Here is a 17,142-nt window from a genome sequence, read left to right as displayed (position 1 = left end):
TGAGGCACTATTTAGGCTTCTGTGGGCTTCAGATAGAAGAGCCAACAGCACAGTGGTTCAAACTGGAAAGACATTTGCATTTGGCCTTTCTCACAACTTTGGCCGTGTCATGTGGTGTGTGTGTGTGTGTGTGTGTGGGCACACACACACACACACCAAAAAAACAAACAAACAAACAAACAAAAACAGGACAGCTGTGCTCAGCCAGGGCCCAGCTTCCCACTGTTCTGTGGCTCCTCCACATCCTCATAGCCAAAACTTGTTTCTCTACACTACAGCCATGCTCAGCGTAGGGCCCTGGTAGCAAGCAACTTTACCTCCATTCGCATTTAGTGTGGAAATTCAGACTGGTGCCTTCATGAAGCCACTGGGAGTGATGTAACTTCAATACCAAGTGGAGTGGCAGTGTGTCCTGTGCAACCTGGGGAAAACATCTCTACTAAGCAAAGGAGGAGAAGCACTGAGTCAGAGAAACATGCAGTGAGTCCTGCCACTCTGAGCTGCCTCCTGAGGAAAGGCTTCCTGCATAACTTCCCAAGAGGAAGTGGCTACCCTCATTATTTGTTTCCTCCGCCCTCTATAGGTTGCTTCTTCGTGCCTTTCCGATAACCCTGTCTCTCCAGACAACCCTTAAAGTGGCTATTTCCTCTTTTGCAAATAATCACTATAATGAGTCCTCTCTGGGTCCCAGCACAGGGCTGGGAGTTTTATATGTGAACTTGCTATTGCTACATTCTTAGGGCTCCCTCCTCTAATCAATGGCCACAATAATGATGTAGACCTCATGAGGTTGCTGGGAGGGTTCCTGTTGAAATGGATGCTGGGTACATCCTCAGTAAACAGTGATTGCTACTGTTGTGTGAGTGTGGCTTGGTAAATGTTCCAATGGATAGGGTTAGTCTAGTTATAAATGGCGTTGTATGACTTGCACTGCTCACAGCTAAACTGAAAGGCTAATCTTATTCCAGAGCATGGATGGACCTGTATGGGCATCCAAAGGGCTCTTGGAGAGGCTAAAAGTGTTCTAAACACCCAACCACAGTCTGAGAAGGCTCTAATGCTACTTACCTTGCCTTGAGTAAGAAAGCCTACTTACCCTAGCTAGTCAGAATCATGGCTCAAACTAGGCTGAGAGCTGTAATGTAACTATATTGCTTAATCTATATTTTTAATTAATGGAACTAGAAGGGGAGCAATTGACTAGATACCTGTTTTAAAAAAAATATCTCTAATACCTGTTCACATGAAGACCAAGTTCAAACTTGCAGGCTATAGAACTTAGTACCTCTCCTAGTTACAGCAGTGGTTCTTACAGGGATAGACTCAACAGAGGCAAAGAATCTCATGAGTCAACTTGGAATTGTTTTAATATCCAGTTCCCTCTCTCCATCCACCTCCAAAATAGATATTTTATTTCCCCTTCTGAGAAAGATTCAAGCTTCCTCCCATGGGCCATCCTTGTTATTTGGCTTCTTTGGGGCTGCAGATTATAGCATGGTTATCCTGTACTTTATGGCTAATATCCACTTATAAGTAAGTATATGCTATGCATGTCCTTTTGGGTCTGGGTTACCTCACTCAGGATGCTTTTTTCTAGTTCCATCCATTTGCCTGCAAAAGTCATGATGTCCTTGTTTTTAATAGCTGAGTAGTATTCCATTGTGTAAAAGAACCACATTTTCTTTATCCATTCTTCAGCTGAGGGACATCTGGAATGTTTCCAGTTTCTGACTATTAAAAACAAAGCTGCTATGAACATAGCTGAGCGAGTGTCCTTGTGGGATGGTGGAACATTTTTTGGGTACATGCCCAGAGTGATATAGCTGGGTCTTGAGGTAGAACTCTTCCCAATTTTTCAAGAAACCCCCAAATTGATTTCCAGAGTGGTTGTACAAGTTTGCATTACCACCAGCAGTGTAGGAGTGTTCCCCTTGCTCCACATCCTTGCCAGCATATGCTGTCCCTTGAGTTTTTTATCTTAGCCATTCTGGTGGGTGTAAGGTAGAATCTCAGAGTTGTTTTGACTTAGATTGTCTGGGTAGGAGAAGGGATGGAGAGAAGAGTGGGCTGGGGATGGGGGGCAGTGGGGGATCGAGTGTAGGGAGAGCAGGTGAGAGAGAAATTGATGGTGGGCAGGGAGTGCGCATCTCTGGGACATGCTGGAGATCTGGGATGAGAAGAGGCACTAGGGAGTCTATGGGGTGACTCTAGCAGAGACCCCTAGGAGTAGGGTGGTATGGAGCCTAAAATGGCCACCTCCTGAGTGTTGGGCCCCATGTCAGCCCTGGTTTGGACCTTGTGGACAAACCCAAGCCTGGCTGAAGTTTCTGCAGCCTTGTGAGAGAGTCTAAGCCTGGCTTGAGTTTGAGACCTGTCTTAGTCACTTATGTACTGGAGTGACTCAACAGGACCTGTTTGGCCCTGCCTCTGCTCAGCTGTTGCTGATGTAGAGCTTTGCAATTGTCCCTGTCAGTCACTCCATACCCTCCATCACCCCTCCTGCCCACTACATCATCTCACCCCACCAAAACCCTTCCCCCCTATGTTACAAGTTTATATAAACAAGAGGTTGTTACATTAAAGTTGAGTTCCTGCTTCGACAAGACTCCCAGCCTGGTGTGTTTCTTTTGGGCTGTAGACACTCTCCATCCCACTCAGCTCTGGAGAGACCCAGTGGGACCAGGATCTCTCTCTCTCCTCGTACCTGGACCTGCCAGCTTTAAGGAGCCATCAAGGCAGGACTCCCAGTGGATAAGGACAACAACCCAACCACAAGAACTTCTACCCAAAATGTGTCCTGCCTGCAAGACGTGCAGACAGAAAGACAAAGATGGAATAGAGACAGGAGAATGACCAAATTAAGACCCATCCCATGGGCAATCCCTGACACTACTAATGATACTCTGTTATTCTTGCAGATAGGACCCTACCATAAGTGTCCTTTGAAAGGCTCCACCCAGTAGCCAATAAAAAGAGTTGCAGAGACCCACAACCAAACATTATATGGAGCTTGTGGAGTCTTGTGGAAGAGTTGGGGGAAGAATTGAGGGACTTGAAGAGGATAGGGACTCCACAGGAAGACCAACAGAGTCAATTAGCCTGGACCCTGGGGGCTCCCAAAAACTGAACTACCAACCAAAAAGCAAGCATGGGCTGGACCTAACCCCCTTCCCTCCCCACACTATGCCACAAATATGTAGCAGTTGTTCAGCTTGATCTTCATGCAGCTCCCACCCCCAACAACTGAAGTGGGGACTGTCCCTGAATCTGTTGCCTGCCTGTATACAATGTTCTCCTAACTAGGCTGCCTTGTCTGGCGTCAGTGGGAGAGGATGTGCCTAGTCCTACAGTAACTTGATGTGCTAGGGTCAGGTGATACCCTGGGGTCAGAGGAGAAGGGGAGAGGGAAATTGGGGGAGAAGCTATGTGAGGTGGATACTGGGAGGAGAAGGGGGTGCTGATGTTATAAATAAATAAATAAATAAATAAATAAATAAATAAATGTTTTAATACATTAAACATAACAGAATCTTTACCAAACATTTGGTTTTATCTCTCATTAACAAATTAACCTCAGGCTATTTCTATTTTTTTTTTAACATTTATTCGTGTGTGTGTGTGTGTGTGTGTGTGTGTGTGTGATGCTATGTATATGCCAGTGCCAGAAGAGGGCATCTGTTCTCTGGAACTGGAGTTACAGGCCATTGTGAGTCACCTGATATGAGTCCTGGGGACCAAATTCTGCTGCTCTGGGAGAGCTGCAAGCACTCTTTCTTAACTGCTTGGGGCCATTTCTACAGCTCCTGGTTCCATTTTTCTTGGCCACAGCACTTTGTAGATCTGTTTTTCTCCTTAGTTTTATGAAATCAGCATGTATATCACAGTCACAAGTCAGTCCCCAAGATGAGAAGCAAGCACTCAGGCACTGCAGTGTGTGCAGTGTGACTTCGGTTGTGAGACCTACAATAGGACCCAGAGCTGACCATCAAATTTGGACCCTTAATTACTGCTTTCATTATCTTCAGAAATAGTTAATTGATGTAAAAATCAGGTTTCTGTTTGTGCAGGAGACAGCCTGTCGCCTACCTGTCAGTGAAGTTACTGGCAGTAAAAACCATCCAGTCTCTTCAGCTAAATCAGAGAATGCTCTGGAGTGGGCCTTACAAATTGATCCATCAAGTTCTATAAGTTAGGCAATGAACACATGCTTGCCAAAGCTTCCAGCTAACACTTTTTTTTTTTAATAAGAAAGCTATTCAACTTCCAGAAATCTGCAGACATGGAGGGAGAGACCTGTGTGTTAATCCGAATTGGAAATACTCACGAAACATTAATATTCTTCAGTAAGTCTTGAGATTCTATTGTTGTTTAGGGTGGAGGATGAGAGTCCTGGGGACTCAATTCAGGCCCTCAGACATGCTGGACAAGTGCTTTCCCACTAGGCTACACTCCCTCCCTTGCCTATCCCATTGATTTTAATGGGGGTAAAGATCACAGCTAGGCATGGTACTTGATGCCTAGAACCCAGTGCCTGGGAGGTGAAAACAACAGGATAAAGAATTCAAGGCTAAAAAAATTCATCTGAATAACATTGTATGAACTGAACTGGTTACATTTAAGACTATATATGTATACATATATATGCATACAATAACAATTAGTGATAATAGGAGCCGTGAATTTGAAAGAGTGAGGGAATTGGTATATTGGAAGGTTTTGAGGGAGGAAAAGGAAGGGAAAGATGTTGTATTTAAATTATAACCTCAAAAAAAATAAATAAAGAGTTCTAGGCTAATCTTGGCTGTATGGTAAGTTCAGGACTAGCCTCAACTATATGAGGTCTTATTCAAAGAGGGAGGGACAGGAGAAAGGAAAGGAAGAGAGGGAGGGAGGGAAGAAGGAGCAAGGGGGAACAAAAGAGAAGAGAGGGGCGAGGAGAGGAGAGGAGAAAAGCACAAAACCACACTGCCGTGACATTCTGTAGTTACTGCGGACACAAAGGGCTGTACATGGTGTGCCCATGTGCTCTCAAGCATTGATTGTGACCTTCATGTAGGAACAACTGAAGCTGACAATTAATTTTCCTAAGTATGCACCTCTTATGTGACAATTCTTTCCACTGGCAGAGGTGTAATTAAATCAACAGGGCATCTAACAAGTATTCTCATAATAGCAAGAAACTCCAATATTTTGGTTGACATTGAGCTGCTTATTAGATAAGAAGTTTGCCATCTCACCAGGACCTGTGTTTTGAGCCTGCATTAAGTTTCCCTATCATGATGCAATCACCTTCATGATGACAGCAGTTGTCTTCCGACTCGATGATGTAGAATTTTATGTTTTATTTTTATTATTGGGGTGTGTGTGTGTGATGTATGTGTGAGTGTTGAGTGCACATGCCTTAAGATGTGTGTGGAGGTCAGAGAACAACTTTCACACGCCAATTCTTTCCTTGCACCTCGGTTTTTGAGTCAGAGTCTATCTCACGTCTGCTTTACTCTGTACCCCAGGCTAGCTGACTTCAGAGCTTCTGGGATATTCTCCTATCTACTTCCCATCTTGTCCTTGGAGTGCTGGGGTTACATAAGCATACCACCACATCTGGGTTTTAGGTGACTTCCCGAGATGGGATTCAGGTTCTCCGGTTTCATGGCAAGTACTTTTACCTGCTAAGCCATCTCACCAGACGCTCTGTCTTAATCTTCTGACTTTATTGATTTCTTACTATTTTTGTCTTCTACCTCTCCTCTCCCTCCTCCAGCCTCCCTCTTTTCTTCCTTCCTTCCCTTGTTCTTTAGTAATGAAGATGGATTTTTTTGTTTCTCTGCTAGTGGTCAACATCTTTCTTTTTTCAGATCCTGGCTAGAAGGAAAAATGGAACATAGATATCACCTTGGCTTTTCTCAATACCTGTAATTTCATTCCGTCCAGCCCCCTGCCCCAAGTCAGGTCAGAGAACGTAATCAGAGACCAGCCTCCACATATTTTCCTTGTATGTGTCTTAAAGACTAAGTAGAAAGTTCTGAGCATTTTGTCAGAGAAAGTAAACCAACTCCACACTTGGTGCCCCTGGAACTGAGTCAGAGTCCTGCCTCTGCCTGTCCAGCTTTACCATGGTAGGCTGTCACCTTTCCTGTCTATTCATGAAATGGGACTCCTCAAAGAGGCTGGTGTTAGCATTGATCAAGACCCCGATTGCTACAGCGCCTGCCATATAACAGTTGCTTAGTAAGTGTTTGTTGACACTCTAAGCAAAGGGGAACACTTCAAGAGTGGAGAAACAGAGAAGAGAACAGTATGGGGTGTGATGGGAGCTTGTACATGAGCCTTGTTGCAAAAGTGGCCACAGATTCTTCCCTTCCCATCAAGATGTGGCTCTCTGTCCTCCCCCTTTGGTGCTGGTTGGCTGTATGCTTTACTTGGTCAATGGACCATCAGCAAATGTGATACAGGCAAACGATAAAAACTGAGGTTTGCCTATTCTTGCTGCCTATGGGAACTAGTGACTGCTACTATGGGAAGAATCTCAGGCTAGCCTGCTGAGTTGTGAGAGACACATCGCCCAGATACCCTTGTCTCCCTAGCCATCAGCTGGCTGTCACTGTCATCTGATCACAAATGCATAAGCACTGTACTATTGCTGCATGATAAATTACCTGCAAAGTAGATTTTTAAAATTGTTTTTCATCCTCACAGCTTCTCTGGGAGCAGTTTAGCTACATGATTCAGGGTCAAGATAGCATACGGCTAGAGATAAGTTGCTAAATTGAAACCAGTGCAGTCGCTTCCAGTTGCTCTTCGTTGGCAGGCTGAATGCCTCGCCAGAGGGATTGGTGCCAAGGTCTTTGATACCTCAACATGAGTCTACTCATAGGACTGTGCACTTCATGGAAGCTAGCCTCCTCCAAAGGAATGATGTATGTGTGTGTGTGTGTGTGTGTGTGTGTGTGTGTGTGTGAGAGAGAGAGAGAGAGAGAGAGAGAGAGAGAGAGAGAGAGAGAGAGAGAGAGAGGAGACTCAACACATAAGGAACAGTGTTTCATAACCCAACCTCAGAAGTGATAGACCGTCACCTCTTCTGTTTGCTATGATACAGAGATACAGAGTAAGACCACCTATGGATGTGTGAATGTTGTAAACAGAGATCACAATAATCTTGAAGCATGACTTGGTGGCCACAGTGTATGATCTTGACCAAGAATAGCAGAAGAACCAGTTCACTGAGTCTAGTTCTAGGTGCCATCCCAAAGCTTATAGATGGTAGCACTGCTACTATGTTTGGAGAACTCGGTTAGGGCATTAGATAACTGATGCAGACATCATAGGCTCCAACAACATTTTCTCTTCTTCCACTCACTAATCTGGTCACCAGCAACATGGACCAGAGCCTGAGCCAAACATCTCTGCAAAGATGGCTTGAGTCTGGCTGTTGTAGCTCAAGAAAACTGACAATGAACCAGCTTCTGATGGAGAGGTCTACCTTTCTTCTATCCAGCTCTCCTCCTTCTCTGGTACTACCTCTTGCTTGGGCACTAGGCCTAGAGGAGCCTGGGATGACAAGAACAGGAACTACCCATTACACTTCCCCCGAGTGTAGCCGTGGCTCAACACACATGTAAGTCTGCTTCAGAGCTTGAGTCTCAGAACCTAAAGGGTCCTCCACAGTGAGCCTCCCTGGGCTCTCATTAAACAGATGGGGAAGTGTGCCCAAAGTCACACCACACACCCACAGCACTCTGATTTCCCACCCTAGGCTCATTTCTGTGCAGTAAAGACAGAGCCTATTACAAGTCTGGTGACATTTCTGCCCAGAAAATGTATTTTTTAAATATTGCCCATCTGGGACTCTGAGAAAGGCCCAGGGCAACAAGAAAGAACCAGAAATAACAGGAAAGGGAGAAGTGAGCTCACTGCCTGGTTACATCCCACTTGTGGCCACGCTTTTGTGCTTTCTTCCTACTCCTGGCAAACCAGGACGCCTGCCTCTCCACATAATTGTACCAGACTGAAGCATCTAACCCTACCTGTACAGTAGCCCCCTTGTCTACAGATTAATTTTGCAGCTACAGAAGGTCAGCCAGGGTCTCAAAAATATTAAATAGAAAACTTCTGAAAATAAACAACTTGTAAGTTTTGAAATGTGTGTTGCTGCGTGGTATGATGGAACCCCACATTGCTCGGCTCTGTCTGGCTGTGGATTGGTTCTCAGTCCCTCATCTCCACGCTGTATAAACTATCCACCGATGACCCAGTTGCCATATTGGTTACCAGATTAACTGTTGCAGTATCACAGTGCTAGGTTTATAGAGCCGTTACTTTACTTAACAATGGCCACCATGAACAGGGTACTCATGTTGGCATTTAGGATACGCCGAATGTGAGCTGTAAAGTGCTTCCATCAAATAAAAAGCTGAATGTTCTTAATAAGGAAAAAAAAATCTTAACCTGAGGGTGTTCAGATCTGCAGTAAGAATGAATCTTATATCTATGAAATTGATATTTCATGAATAAGAAAAAGTAATAAAGAAGAAGAAGAAAGAAGTGTGTAAATTTAACTGTCACATCTCAAGCAGCTAAAGTTATGGCCATAGTGTGTGGGCATGTGGGCAGTGCTGAAATGAAGAAGGCTCTGGGTGTGTGTGTGTGTGTGTGTGTGTGTGTGTGTACGCTCAGGAAAAGATAAAGTATATACAGATTTCTGAGCTCTCTATAGTTTGGGCATCCACTATAGGTTCTCCAACATGCCCTTCCCCAGTGAATGAGCTATAATCTCCATGACAAGTTCAGCCTCTGCTTAGAGGTTTCCGGTGACCAGGCACTCACCACTCACATTGGTTAATAAAAGTTTTGCGAGAAACCCACTTCAGTTTAAATCTTAGCTTTGTAACAGATGTCTGTGTGGCCTTTGGTAAGTCATTTGACATCTTTATACCTACAATTCCTTCTCTGAAAAGCAGAAGTAATTCCTTCTAAAAAGGGTTGCTGTGATAATTAGCTTTACAGAGGTGTGTGATATTCATAGAAAATCATTGAGGTACAGCAATTAATGCATAGAATTAAGTCAAAACTGGATGGGCATACACAGGATCCTGTCCCTTAGCTCTGCTTGCTTCCTTCCTGGATACCCTAGCCCACCAGGATTATCTCCTGGACATTTGCAATGCCCCAGAGATCTCCCCCACTCCCTAACTCTCTGCTGTGTACTTGTCCATTCTCCAGCATGTCAGCTACTACTGTTTCCTTGGGAAGCTGGACCTGAAACAAGCCAAAGTCAGCAGATCCTAAATGTGAAATCAAGGCTGAATAGATAATTTGGATGGAAAAACCCAACACCATGAGGCAGGGGAACTCTCCCAGCATGGGAATCATCTTTCACAAAGCAAACTAAATTTGCAAGCAAGTTACTGAGTGTGAGAAGTTGTCAGAGAGTTAGGGACAGGAACTGGGAATTCATTACACCTTCCCATTGTGAGTCAATACACAAACCAGACAAGAGCCTATCGTCATGCACCACCCCCAACACATACACACACGCACACACAAACACACACAGTGGTTTATTTTACTTCTGCTTAAACAGCTCCAAGGCCTTCCGTGGCCTTAGTTGTGAGATCCCGTATATCACTGCCCTTCCTTATCACCCTCCACCCTTCTCTGCTCTGTTCTGGTCTTCCATGGCTGCTGTGTGGAGACCTCATCAACAGGAACATTGAAATTTCGGGAGCACTGATCCAACCACCTCCTTCCTGCTCAGTCACTGAGAGTCCAAAGGTGGTCAAATGCCCCTAAAGGACCAGCTGTTGTGAGGTCGCCCAGGTTTCAGTGACTTCTCCCTGATGCTTATCAAGGTTCCCATTCTACCAACCACAACAGCCAGTTCCATCCCTTTCTGGCTTCCTAATCCCTGTATCCCTGCCCACACCTTTGTAAACAGCACCTTCAGACTATTTACAGGCTGGTAAGATGGCTCGGCAGCTAAGTACTGGCTGCTTTCTTTCAGAGAACTGGGGTTCAATTCCTAGCTCACAACCATCTGTAACTCCAGTTCCAGGGAACCTGACGTTCTCCTCTGGCCTCCTCAGGCACGAGGCTGTACACACTGCACAGACATACAAGCAGGCAAAACACCTATACATATAAAATAATTAAAACTTTAATACTACTAATAATAATAATAAACATTTCCATACCTAGAACAGGCCACTTCAGGGACAGAAAGTTGATCAGCAGTTACCACAGGTGACCAGGCTGTAGAGCAGATGGAGAACTACCGGTTCATAGACAAGCACTTTAGCCAAGGAAGATGGCATAATTCTGGGGAAGAGAGGCCATGGTGGTACACAGTACTGTGAGTGTACTCAGTACCATAAACTGTATACTTCAAAATGAAATGATCTGTTTAGATTTTTTTTTTTTTACTGTACTAGAATGCTGTGATCAGACTCAAATTAGACTTGGTGGGCAAGCATTCTATCACATCCCCAGCCCTGCCCAAGATGGTACCTTTTATTTTAAATGTTTCTTGTGTATGTGTGTGTGCACTCATGTGTGTGTACATGTGTGCACACTCATGTACATGTATATGTGTACATGTGTGTATGTGTCTGTGTGTGCCTACTACAGCACATGTATAGAGATTGTAAAGCTTGTGAAGCAAGTTCTCTTACTTGCTAAGTCAACTCAATAGAGCCTTGATTGCTGCCTTTTTAAACTCACCCACAGTAAGCAACTAGTAATGCCTCAGGTCCCTGTCTGGCATTGTTTCCAGGAGACTCTTCTGCAATAGGTCCCAAGTTCCTAAACCTTGGACTCAACTCCAGAAGCTGGCTGGAGATCAGGCAGAGCAACTGGACCCCATGGAGGCCATTTCCAGTGATCCATAAAAACTCCATCTCCTGTGTAATGGGAGATATTTTCTGTTCCCCAAGATATGGGAAACTCTAACTCTCAATGTGAGGATATTTGAAGGAGCCTTTGGGAGGTAACAGGATTAATTTAGGTGACAAAGTAGGGTCCCCTTAGATGGAATTAACACCTCCATAAAAGAAGAGATGTGAAGTCTTCTCCCTACTCCTTTCTTCTCTTCCCTTTCTTCTTCCTCTTTATCCCTTTTCACCTTCTCCTTCACCCTCTTCCTGTCTCTCTACCCAAGATGAAAACATAGGAAAAAACAGGAAGTTTAGCCCTCCCCAGAGCCCAGCCACTTAGGCAGCTGGCACTTTGATCTTTGTGAGGAAATATATTTCTGTGTGTGAGCCACCCAGGCAATAGCATTTGTTATAGCATCATCCAGAAAAGGAGGCTCTGGGACAGTGTGTTCTTTTGGAGTTGCACACACACCTGAGACAAGTCTGCAAGCCTGGCTCCAGACCAGGGTCTCCTGGTCTCTGATTCACACCCTGACTCCAGTTCCCCGACAAAACTGGGAGTCAAGAGAGACAGTCTTACTCTGACAATGTCTGCATGACCTAGGGTAAGTCAGTCCACTCCCTGTACCTCAGTTTCCCCTTTTGTAAATGAGGAAGTTAGCCAACAATAAGTAAACTTTTTTTCTAACTAGCAGAATCTTTCTTCAAATAAGCCTTCACAAAGAAGTCAAAATTAAAGCAAAATAAACTCATGGCTACTTAGGTTGGGAATAGGGTAGAAAGCTAGATCTTCCCTCCTCTGCATCCCCAACCCTGGTTATGAGCCAGCTCTACATCTAAGGAACCCTAGACTTCTATGACAAACTCTGCCTTAGAACATCCTCCAAAGCTCCCCAGGTTCTAGCAGGGTATAAATGAGAACCGAGCTGAGCACCAGAGTTCAGTGTCAACTTTTCTTAAATGAATGACAGGTCCCCTGAAAGGATCCACAGCCTCCTGGGTAGAGAGAGCATTGGAACCCAGGCCTGGAGACTATCAAAGGGAGATACTTCCTGTAACACTCTGAGGTGTCAGGGACTTCTGGGCCCTTGTGCCTGTCGATGCCTGAGGGGGAGAATCTTGCTGTTCCCTAGTCCAGGCAGCCTGCTACTTCTAAACACAAGCCATAGGCCAGGCTGTGGCCAAGAGCAATATTTTGTCAGTGAGTCTATTAAGAAAATAATGGAATAAAAGAAGCCACCGTCACGAAGTGATGTACAAGCTTCCCTTCAATCTGCCACAGCCTGACCAAGACTGAAAGGGCCCTTCCAGATTGGGCCTGCAGCCAAAAGCTTTAAATAATCATTAAAAATGTGTGTGTGATTTATCACTGGGGACAGGCTGGCATGGGGCTTCGAGGCAGCCACTCACTCAACACAAGGCACTGCAGTCCATCGAATCTGGCCACTTCCTCCTCCGTGCTGGTTTATAGATATGGGTGTGACAACCCTCCTCCCTCCCAGGTGCCCTCTGTGCTGTGGACATTCCCAAAGCAGGAAGGATCTAGCTATAAATGATCTCGCTCCTTTCTGGCAAGGAAAAAGCAAGCCACGGTGACATCTAATGTCTCCTCAGTGCGTGGGACCCTGGCCAGGCCCATTTCAGGCATTACCTCAACTGATCCTCTGGACAACTCAGTGGGCCGAGTACTATCAGGATGAGTGTGTTTATATTAGCCTAGGAAAACCGAGGAGCACAGATGTAGGAAACTCGCTTGCTGAGAGGCAGCAAAGCTGACATTCAAACCTATTGTGCATGGTTCTTGAAACCTTCACTGAGGCTCCATGTGGCCCTCTAGAGGATAGGGCTTATCTCCTGTCTTCACTTTGGGATTCCCAGTTATCTCTCTCCTTGGTGCCCTATAAGCCTCTAGGCAGAGAGAGCCCTCTAAGCCTCCCATGGGCCCTGATTCCATTTGTCATTTACACATTGTATGGAAAGATATAAAAATATCCACTGACAGTGGCTTCCCAGACCTCAAGACCTTGCCTACAAGGTCTTTTCTTCAGCCTCTGCTGAGGTTGAAAGAATCATTAGAGATAGATTGCTGGTGGCCTGGGATGGGGAGTGGTTCTGTCAGTAAAATGCCTGCCATGCAAACATGAGGACCTGAGTTCAAATCTCCAGCACCCACATAAAAGCTGGGCATGATGGTGCAGGTCTGCAACCCTGGTGGTAGGGGTACAGAGACAGGCAGATCCTTAGAGATGATTGGTCAGTGAGGATCCAGGTACAGTTAGAGAAAATAACAGTTAGGTCAAAAATAAGGTGGAGAGCAGCTGAGGACACTCATTGTCAACCTCTCACCTCTGCACACATGTGCACACATGTGCACATGAACCTACATACACACGTGCACATACGAACATGGACATACACCACACATACGCAGAGTTCCTGGCCATATGCACATTGCCTAAGAGGCCAGAAAATAGCCATCCTGATCCTAACTCTGATTTTCAGAGGGGTAAGGTTTTCTCTTCTGACAATGACTATGAAAATATTCTTTTACCTCCCAAGGCTTCTAAGGAAACTGAAGTCAATATGTTAAGCAGGGAGAGATTTAGAGGGTGCTGAGCCTTGCTTTCCCTATTTTAGAGGTGCCAGTGCGAGCTGGGCTGAAGATGACAGTTCTCACTAGCCAATGTGAGCATGCTCAGAGATTGGAGGCCTGGTCCCACTTCGTTCTCATGTTCTCTCCTCTGGGTGTTGCCAACCCCATATTATCATGTTCTTTTTACAGGCCCATATCTGCCACATCATCAAGAGGCTCTGAAGGACTCTTCCTGTGGCCGCTTCTAACTCTGTGACTCCACCTCTCACCTTGTTCCTGCAAAAGCCATGGACCAGAAGATGGACTCTGTGGATGAGTGGATGGATGTGACTTATGGGACAGACATATGAGAGGTAGAGGAGAGCAATGCTCACCCCATGACTTCACCCTGTCTCCAGATGCTTCTGCCCCAGAGATTCTTCCAGGAAACACCACAGAATGCCCCTCTAGGGAAGCAGTGATCTTGTCACCAAAACCAGAGGCAAGAGCCCTGAGAGAGGCCATGAAGTATGTCCAGTGACACTTGCTCCTGGAGGGCCCTAGAATTTTCCATCACCCTGCCATTCCTTAACATCCATGGACCCCCATCACCATCACAACTGTGGCTTGTGGCTTTTGGCTCTGATTTCAGCAGCATACAGCTCCCTTCCAGCTGGCTTCTCCATGGCCCAACTCTCTCATCTGTCTTTCAAGGCTAGCTCAGCCAGCCACCTGGGAGGCAGTCTCCAGAACAGAGACCAGACCATGCCTGAACAACTCCCGCTTTGGACTCTGCACAGCCTCAGAGTCTATCATTAACCTGCCTTCCACCAAGCAATGTGAAGCTACGCTGGGAACAGCCACACACAGAAAGCAGGAGCCCTGTCCTGACACTGAGGGTCAAATGGTCAGATGACAATGTGAAGGCAGCATGAACACAAGACATGTCCTTGAAGACAAGCGACCTCTAAGGAGGCAGGAGTGCAGGGTTTCAGTGCAGGTGAGGGGTCCAGCTAACCTGAGGCGTGAGTCCTATCTCTGGAACTTTCCGTGTGACTTCAAGCAGATAATTATACTTCTTGGGGTTTCTTATCTATCAAAAGAGACGTTGTGGGCACTCAATAGGAAGTCTGTGTAATTTGCCTAAAGAATCTGAACAAAAGATGCCAGTGTTAGTCTGAAGGAAAAAGTGGTAGCCATGAGGCGGTGGGGGGGGGAGGAAGAAATGATCTTAAGACTCAGAGAAGAAGGTGAGAAGACCCAGAGATTGGAGAAGGCTTCCTGGAGGAGGCAGCAGTAGATCTGAGCCTTGAGGGAGCAAGGCTTCAGTAGAAGAGAGGAATTAATTGGCACTAGAGCACAGGAAACCAGCAAAAACCTTGAGCATGGTGAGAGGCGCTGGCCAGTGTAGCTGGAGTCCATGGATACTGGAGATTGTATTGTACTCTTTGCTAACTATATTATGGCAACAACACTTTCCCCTCAGTCTCACCATCTGTAGAATGAACTGCCAGAACCCTGAAATCTCTGCACCCCCAGCCCTTCAGGATACTTCATTCTGCACTGCCTAAGCTCCCAGGCCCCTAAATGCTTCCACGTGTCAACCCTGACCTGCACGGCTCCTTATCTTCGCCTCCACAATATGGCCAGCCAGCTCTGCTCCCTGGCTCTGGGATGGCCTCCCTGTGGTCCTGGAGCAGATGTCTACCTCATCAGGACCACCAGGTACAGTACCCAGGTTCCGCCAAAAACACAATGTCTGCCTGGGGTGGTGGTCTCACCACCTCCCTCTTCCTGCTCTGGCCTCAGCAGTGCGGAGGGCAACACAGGTTTATTTGTGATCTGCAGGGTTGGGGATGTTACTGTTCTCAGGGATCTCTAAGTCTCAGTGCTTTCTGGCACTTATCATAGGATGCTGCAGGCTTATTGATGAGGTCTCCCTCCTGCCCCCAGGGCTCCCAGTTCCCAAGAGTCAGGTTTCAGAGATGTGAATTGAATCCCTGCAGGGGCAGCAGCACCCTCTGACTCTTGGAGCAGAGAAACTGGCAAGGCTAAGGGTCACTCTCCTTCAGGTGCCCTGACCCTCACTGATATTTTCAGATGCTGGGCATTTGCCTTTCAAGCTGGAATATGAGTATTCTAGAATTTTTGACACTTGGAGAACGAGAATCTTCAAACAGATAGAATCTGAGCTATCATAACCTGGGGCGGTGGGAGCTGGGGGAGTGTTGAATCTTACACTTCTAAAATCCTGAAATTCTAGACTCTCACAATCAGATCATGCATACAGGGAAGAGGTGATATTCATCACTTCCTGGCTATGTGGCACTAAGCAAGTGATCTAACATCTCTGTGTTTTGTTTCCTTACCTGCAAAATAGGGCTATGTTACTTTCTACTTCTTAAGGCTGTTGTGTGGACTGAATGAGCTGACATGTACATAGCACTTAGAACAGAGTCTGGCACACGGACTTCAGTACTGTGGCCATAAGGTACTGGGTTGTGACAGCAAGTGGCATGCATTTGAACAAGGGACAGGGGCTCCAGAGGATTCAACCCCATGGGATCCTGGTCGGAAAGCCCACACTAGGTCTTGACTCACACAAATAAATGGTCGTTATTTTAAGCTGCTAGGTATGCAGTACTTTGTTTATGTAAGTAAGGACACCTTCCAGTAGGAACGTTAGTCCCCTTGCTATATTCCATTGGTTGAAGGAGTCATAGGGTGAGCCCAGATTCAGTATGAGTGGGAACTCCATAGGATACCAGGTGTGGTCTCCAGTGGGCCATAGCAGCAGTCCAAAACACTATCAGTTCCTCAAGACAGAATCCCACCCTGACGCTGTGTCCGGCTGACACTTTTCTGGAAGGTAAAATGCACTGTTGAGAATTTTGTTTTATGGGGTTGCTGGGTATGACATTAGAACTGAGTCCCCATACTCAAATCATCATCTACTTTATCCCCATTCAAACCAAGTAAGTATGCCCTCCCTAAGATTCACAAGGGCTGTTTAGCTTGACCCTCTGCCATGAGGGAAGCTGAGCTCTACAGATGGAAAGAGATTTCCCAGTGTCCCACAGCGAGCTACAGCCAGGGCAAAAGATGAAGTATCTGGATGCTCAGACTCTAGATCAGCTGAGCTAATGAACACTCTATGCTCTGTCCCCCAAAAAGAAGCCCCACAATGCTTTCACTTCAGAAGAGGACAGGTGGAGTGGAACTTTCCCCACACAGACCACCAGAGACTCCGGACTCTGGAGAACACAGGTGAGTACCAGAAGCCACATTACACACTAAACATGGTACATCCCAGTCCTCTGGGGCACTCTGGGATCCAGGCGAATCACTTGTCCCATTCATTCCTCACTAGGGATAAGAGTGATATCCAGACAAGGAAGTAAACCCAGAAAGACCCTATGGAGTGCTCCAAGAGTTGAATTTCCTGGGCAGCTTTTCCCATCTCCTGGTTTACCATTCCTCTTTCCACAACTAAGAGCTGCTTCCTGTCACCCCTATCCCTAGCCCATCCTGTCCATCTCCAGTGAAAACTGCCACATAGTCCTGATTATCTTGTCTAAAACAATGTCTTCCTTCCAGCTCTGTGGACTTCCACTCTTTTTCATAATAACCCTTCATGATCCAAAGTAATCCTAACCACTGACTTATTTGTTTAGTATTTGTTTCCCATGATAGCAGATCAAC

Source organism: Grammomys surdaster, unplaced genomic scaffold (assembly GCF_004785775.1).
Source record: "Grammomys surdaster isolate TR1022 unplaced genomic scaffold, NIH_TR_1.0 100, whole genome shotgun sequence".
Lineage (NCBI taxonomy): Eukaryota > Metazoa > Chordata > Mammalia > Rodentia > Muridae > Grammomys > Grammomys surdaster.
This window is presented reverse-complemented; position numbering follows the sequence as displayed.